The 7,315-nt window shown below is 41.2% G+C and overlaps 1 pseudogene; it reads right to left on the bottom strand.

Moving 5' to 3' along the window:
• Positions 1-338: 338 nt before the first annotated feature.
• LOC120226287 lies at positions 339-3,643 on the bottom strand (annotated as a pseudogene).
• Between the last annotated feature and the right edge of the window lie 3,672 nt (positions 3,644-7,315).

Below are 7,315 nucleotides of genomic sequence, written 5' to 3'. Positions count from 1 at the left end.
AAAGATGAAGAGAAAACCTCCCTGTGAGCAGAACTTCGAAAAGTGTACCTGATTGTTCACTCTGTTTGTAAGACCAAATTGTCAGACCTGAGATTATACACTGATTCCTGGGATGTGGCAATGACTTGGATAATTGGTCAGAGATTGAAAGGAACATTACTGGAAAACTGGTGATAAGAAGGTCTGGGGAAGAGGTATGTGGGCAGACCTTTTTAATTTTTTTCATATTTTATATGCTTATTCAGAAAGTATTTCGACTATGGAATTTATGCATTTTAGCACTATAAAATTCAATGTTCTGAAGTCTTTTTTTCCATGTAGTTCTGTTTCTTACATTATCATCCTAAAGAAATTCTCTTATGTGATGTTTTTAATGCATTAAGGTATTGCATGGTGTCTGATGTTATCAGTAATAATGGTTGCAATGAAATATTTAGCTGTGCCCATACTCTATTGTAATCTAAAAACAACAGGAAATTTCTTTTCTGTACAGGCAGGTATGAAGTTATCAAGTAGTAACTGTCCATCGGGAAGGAACCGATCACTGTTTCGTTGATCAATTAGTATGTCCAGCTGAGAACCTGGATAGGACTTCACAAGATGGGTAGCATCAATAAGGCTTCCATTTCATTTGATCTGTTCCCAAATATCCACTAAAGGCCTTTTTCCCCCAAAGGGCAAAAGTGTCACTGCGTTGCAAATTAGTGCAAACGTTGGCACAGCTTTGTACTTTCCAGGATTCTTCAAAGCATAAAGCTCCTCATGGAGTGGCCAAAAATAGACATCCTCCGGTGGTCCACTGCAAAATCGCATTTACGAGTTGGAGAAGGTCTTCAGGTACATAAGAGCACGTTCTCTAGTTAGTTTTCCAAGGATCTTTAGTGGCACCCACATAAGTACTGGTACCAAAGTCCAAGCTCTCATCTTCTTCTTTAATATTGCAGCCACAATGGCTGGTATCTTGAACAATGACAACAAGAACATGTTCTGAGGTATCCTGATGATGACAAGACTTTGACATAAAATTTTGGTCAGTGCAAGTTAAACTAATTGTCTGTATTGGCAAGACAGACAATATAGTGCAGGGCATTTTCCAGTTTCTGCCTTTGATGGTAAGGAGATATCAAGTTTCATTTTGCATCAGCTCAACACTGTCATATTCAAAAAACTTTCTGCAATCCTCTCTAACACTAGTTGCTGGAAATGTTTCAATCCTTTTCTTCTTATGACCAATTGCTACTTGCTTTTTTTTGTCTTCACCAAGGGATAGAAGATCCTTAGTAATTGATGGCAGTGGAGGAAGAAGCAGCACCTGGAACTAGTTAGATCTTTTTGGATGGGCAAAATGTGAAAATATTTTATTCCCATGTAAATGCTCAACAAAAGATTGCCTTAGCAGAGGAAGATGATTTCCAAGAATATAGTGGATCAGATGGCCCGTTCTGTGGATAGCAGTCAGTGTTTTTCCCTGCCACCCGGTCACTACTCAATGGGCTCATGAACGCAGTGGCCACGATGTCAGGGATGGAAGGTATCATGGGCCCAGCAATATGGATTTATGCTCACAAAAGTCAATCTGCTTATGGCTGCTGCTGAGTGACCATTTACCAGTAGTAGAGGCCAACACTCATTCCCTTATATGGCATCATTCCCCAGGGTATTCATCCAGTATGCGGGTGGCAACTTGATTCCATTAGGCTTCATCATGGCAGAGGTAGTGTTTCATTCTCTCTTTTTTCATGGTGTTTTTTAAAAGTTATTGAGGGAGAGAGCGAGAACGAGAGCCAGAGAGAGAGAGTATGTGAGCAGGGAAGGGACAGAGAGGGACAGAGAGAATCTCAAGTAGGCTTTGTGCTGTCAGCACAGAACCTGATGCAGGGTTCCATCTCAAGAACAGTGAGTGAGATTATGACCTGAGCCAAGATCAAGACTGAGACGCTTAACCACATGAGTCACCCAGATACCCCCAGGTACTGTTTCATTCTTATTGAAATAGACACATACTCTAGATACAGATTTTCATTCCTGTATGTGATACTTTTGCCAAAATTACCTCCTGGGGACTTAATGAATGCCTTATTCACCATTATGCTATTCCAACAACATTGCTTCTGACCAAAAAACTCATCATGTCACAGCAAATGAAATGTGTCAATGATTCCCATGCCCATGTATCAGAAAGTGCATTGGATGCCTTCAGTTTATTATGTGTCTCACTTATCACTTCTTTTAATTCATAATTATTATTTTTAAGCTTCTTGTTGTTTGTAGCCATAGTTTCTTTGATGTCCTCCTTGCTTTTTTTCAAGCCGAGCGATTATTTTTATGATTATTGTTCTAAATTCTAGTTATGTTGCTTATATCTGTTTTGAGCACTTCTTTAGCTGTCAATTCTTCCCGGAATTTCTCTGGAGGAGAGCTCTTTCGTTTTGTCATTTTGGTTAGCTTTCTCTCTCTTGTTAGTTTAAAAAACTTATTATCCTCTCTGCACCTGTGAGCACTGCTGTACCCAAGAAGGCTCTTTGACTGTCCAGGGCCTTTCCTTTCAGAAAGTGTTCTTTGAATGGTATCTCTTGGTCTCTCTTGTTGAGACCTTGGTTATTTTATTTTCCTTCTCATAGTTGTTTTCTGGGACTCTCCACCATGTGTACTTTGGCTTGTTTCTTGAGGTAGCCCTGGAAAAGAAAACAGACAGACAAACACACACACAGTGAACAATGGCACACAAACGCACAGACAAATCCAACAAACATGCAAACCAAAAGCGAAAACAAAAAAGAAAAGAGAAAAGAGGGAGGGGGGAAGGTGAATAATAAAAAATAAAAATATATAAAAAAGAAGAAAAGAAAAGGAAAAAAATAAGAAGTCCAACAGACAAAGAACAGTTTAAAGCATATAACCAGATTTCCCAGCTACAAATAAATAGCCAGGTGTATGCAGTGCTGGTGGAAGCGCTAAAGAGAGAAATGACATGGCGGGGATGAGGCAAAATTGGAAATGAAATGAGCAGGCAGCAGGAATAAGCAGCTTTTTTCAAAGAGTGAAAGAGTGGAATATGGTTGGAGAAGAGGCGAAAGTGACTATGGTGTTATCCAAAGAAACTATTTGGTCTGATTACTCCAGAGAGAAAGAGATGAGAAGGTAGGTAGGTGTAGAATTTACATCTAGAGAATTGATTAAATGTGACTGTTTAAGCAAGCCAGTGACCAGAATTAATCAGGGCAGTGCATCCATGTTGGTCTTGCCCCGGCTCCGGTGAAAAGAAAGGGAAGACGGCAGCTCTCTAGCAGGGATGGGCGTGGTTTGATCCAATGCATCCCGCGGGAGTCCTGCCTTGGCGGTTGTGGAGGGAAGAGTGGCAGCGCTCCAGTCCCTTCTTGAACCAAGTGCTGCAACTCACTTTTTTGGGTGCAGAACCTCCCTGTGCTGGGGGCACAGCCAAGGTGGGCCATGGTCTATATCCCAGGTCAGGCCTCGTTTCCAGATCCCAGTCCGCGTGCCCCAATGAAATAGCTGGAAATAGAAACTGGCAGGTGACCCCCTCAGGACAGTCCCAAGCCTCTTGTCTTCCCCCTGGGGATTGACTAGAAGCCACTGCTGCCTTCTCCTCCAGGTCGGGTTGGCGAGTGAGGAGGAGTTTCATCCGGGGTCGCCTGAGACGTGTGCGTCCCACCTAGGGTCACCTGGAGAGCAGTAAACTGGATCCCTCTGTGTCCGGAGCTGGAGGGGGAGAGGTTCTCTTCTCCAGCGACAGGGACAGTGTCTTGAGCAGTTTTGGCCACTCTCTTTCCCCTCTAAACTCCCCGCAGAGGGGGATCGCCCCCGTCCCTCTGTGTCTCTGGTCCTGGCCCGATTTTGTCTTCCCCAGTTCACACTCAAGATAGAAGGTTTTTTCAGCGGACTCTGTCTCCTTTTCCTCCCAAACTCCTGGAATCTGTAAGGGTTCCTATGGTTTCAGGCATTCTCCGTGCGAGGTATGGGGGCGAGTGCAATGTAAGGAGTTTAATGGTGTTTTTTAAAAAAATTATTTGAGACAGAGGGAGAAAGAGAGAAAGAGAGAGAGAGAGTATGTGAGCAGGGAAGGGACAGAGAGAGAGGGACAGAGAGAATCCAAAGCAGGCTTTGTGCTGCCAGCACAGAACCTGATGCAGGGTTCCATCTCAAGAACAGTGAGATTATGACCTGAGCCAAGATCAAGACTGAGACGCTTAACCACATGAGTCACCCAGATACGCCCAGGTACTGTTTCATTCCTATTGAAATAGACACATATTCTAGATACAGATTTTCATACCCTTTATGTGTTACTTTTGCCAAAATTACCTCCTGGGGACTTAATGAAGCCTTACTCACCATTATGCTATTCCAACAATATTGCTTCTGACCAAAAAACTCATCAATGATTCCATGCTCATGAAATTCATAGTCTTACCATGTTTTCCACCATCCTGAGTCAGCTGTCATGTCAGAACAGTGGAATGGACTTTTTAAGTCTTAGTTACAGGGGCGCCTGGGTGGCTCAGTCGGTTAAGTGTCCAACTTCAGCTTGGGTCATGATGTCGCGGTTCGTGGGTTTGAGCCCTGTATCTGGCTCCATGCTGACAGCTCAGAGCCTGAAGCCTGCTTCGAATTCTGTGTCTTCACCTCTCTCTGCCCCTCCCCTGCTTGCGCTCTGTCTCTCTATCTCTCCAAAATAAATAAACATTATTTTTTTAAAAGTCTTTGTTACAGTGCCAGATAGATGACAGTACTTTGTGAGAGAATGGCAATGTTATAATAAAGGGAATATATACTCTGAATCAACATTCATTATATTTCTGTTTTTCCCAAAGCCAAGTTTCATGGGTCCACGAAACAAGGTCTAGAAGTGGGAGTGGCACCACTCACTCTTACCTCTAGGAATCCACTAGTAACATTTTTGCTTCCTATCCTTGTGAATTTATACTCCGTTGGTTTAAACATCTTACTTTCAAAGGGTGGAGTGCCTCCATCACACAAGGCAAATAGTCTTTTGAACTGGAAGTTAAGACTGCCACTAGTCTAGTTTCGACTCCTCAGGCCCATGAATCAGCAGGCATATCAAGGAATTACTGTGCTGGCTGATGTTATTACTGCGGATTACGAAAATGTAGTTGAATTGCTATTCCAGCACGGAGGTAAGGAGGAGTATGTCTAAAATGCAGGGTATCCCTGAGGACGTCTCTTACTATTACCATACCTGTGATTAACATCAGTGGAAAACTAAAATTCAATTCAAGCAGGACTGTTAATGGTTCATACACTTCACGAATGAAAGTTTGGTTCGCTCCATCAGGTAAAGAACCTCAACCAGCCATAATTTGGCTATTGGTGATAATAATTGGAGTGCATGTATCCTTTTGAAATAGTATTTTTGTATCCACTGGGTAAAAATCAGGTAGTGAATTGCTGTATCATGGGGCAGTTCTATTTTTAACCTTTTCAGGAACTTCCATACTGTTTTCCAAAGTGGATGAGCCAGTTTTCATTCCCCACCAACAGTTTGAGAGGGCTCCCCTTTCTCTGCATCTTCACCAACACTTTTTGTTTCCTGAGTTGTTAATTTTAGGCATTCTGACAGGTGTGAGGTTATAATCTCATTGTGGTTTTGGTTTACATTTCCCTGATGATGAGTGATGTTGAGCATCTTTTCATATGTTTGTTGGCCATTTGGATGTCTTCTTAGAAAAAGTGCCTATTGGTCTTCTTCCCATTTCTTTACTGGATTATTTGTTTTCAGGTGTTGAGTTTGGTCAGTTCTTTATAGATTGTGGATACTAATCTATGTCCAATATGTCATTTGTAAATGTCTTTTCCCATTCCGTCGGTTGGCTTTTAGTTTTGTTGATTGTTTCCTTTGCAGTGAACAAGCTTTTTTTTTTATCTTGAAGAGGTCCCAATAGTTCATTTTTGTTTTTAATTACCCTGTCTTTGGAAACGTGTTGAGCAAGAAATTGTTGTGGCTGAGGTCAAAGAAATTGTTGCCCGTTTTCTCCGCTACGGTTTTGATGCTTTTCCTGTCTCGCGTTTAGGTCTTTCATCCATTTTGAGTTTATTTTTGTGTATGGTGTAAGAAAGTGGTCCAGTTTCATTTTTCTGCAGGTAGCTGTCCAGTTCTCCCAGAACCATTTGCTAAAGAGACTGTCTGTTTTCCATCGGATACCCTTCCCTGCTTTTTAAAAGATTAGTTGGGCATACATTTGTGGGCCCAAATCTGGTTTCTCTATTGTATTCCATTGGTCTATGTGTGTGCATTGTGCCAATATCATACTGTCTTGATGATTACAACTTTGCAGTAGAGGCTAACGACTGGGATTGTGATGCCTCCCGCTTTGGTTTTCTTTTTCAACATTACTTCGGCAATTCGGGGTCTTTTGTGGTTCCATAGAGATTCTAGGATGGATTTTTCTAGCTTTGAGAAGAATGCTGGTGCTTTTTTTATTGCGATTGCACTGAATGTGTAAATTGCTTTGGGTACTATTGACATTTTAACAATATATATTTTTCCATTTCTTTGTCTTCACTTTCATTCATAAGTATTTTTGTTTTTGTTCTTGATTTGTTTTTTGTTTTTCTTTTCTCTTCTTTCGTTTTTTGTTTGTTTGTTTGTTTGTTTTAGTTTTAGGCATACAAATCTTTGATGAGTTTGGTTAGGTTTATTCCTAGGTATTTTATAGTTCTTGCTGCAATTGTAAACGGGATCAGTTTCGTTATTTCTCTCTCCGTTGCTTCATTATTGGTGTATAAAAATGCACCTGATTTCTGTACATTGATTTTGTACCGTGCGACTTTACTGAATTCATGTATCAGTTCCAGCAGTCTTTTGGTGGAGACTTTCGGGTTTTCTCTGTAGAATATCATGGCGTCTGCAAAAAGTGAAAGGTTGACTTCTTCTTTGCCGAGTTTGATGCCTTTTATTTCATTTGTTGTCTAATTGCTGAGGCTAGGACCATGTTAATCAACAGTAATGAGTGGACATCCCTGTCATGCTCCTTATCTCGGGTAGAAAACTCAGTCTTTCCCCATTGAGGATGATATTAGCTGTGGGCTTTTCGTATATGGCTTTAATGATGTTTTGGTATGTTCCTTCTATCCTGACTTTCCTGAGGGCTTTTATGAAGAATAGATGCTATATTTTGTCAAATGCTTTTTCTGAATCTATTGACAGGATCATATGGTTCTTAGCTTTTCTTATATTAATGTGACGCATCCATTGGTTGATTTGCAAATATTGAACCAGCCCTGCAGCCCAGCGATGAATCCCACTTGCTCATGGTGAATAATTCTTTTTATATGT

This window comes from Hyaena hyaena, unplaced genomic scaffold (assembly GCF_003009895.1).
Source record: "Hyaena hyaena isolate Hyena2069 unplaced genomic scaffold, ASM300989v1 scaffold_1679, whole genome shotgun sequence".
Taxonomy (NCBI): Eukaryota; Metazoa; Chordata; class Mammalia; order Carnivora; family Hyaenidae; genus Hyaena; species Hyaena hyaena.
The sequence above is the reverse complement of the archived record's forward strand: the minus strand, read 5'-3'. Positions and strand labels throughout refer to the sequence as shown.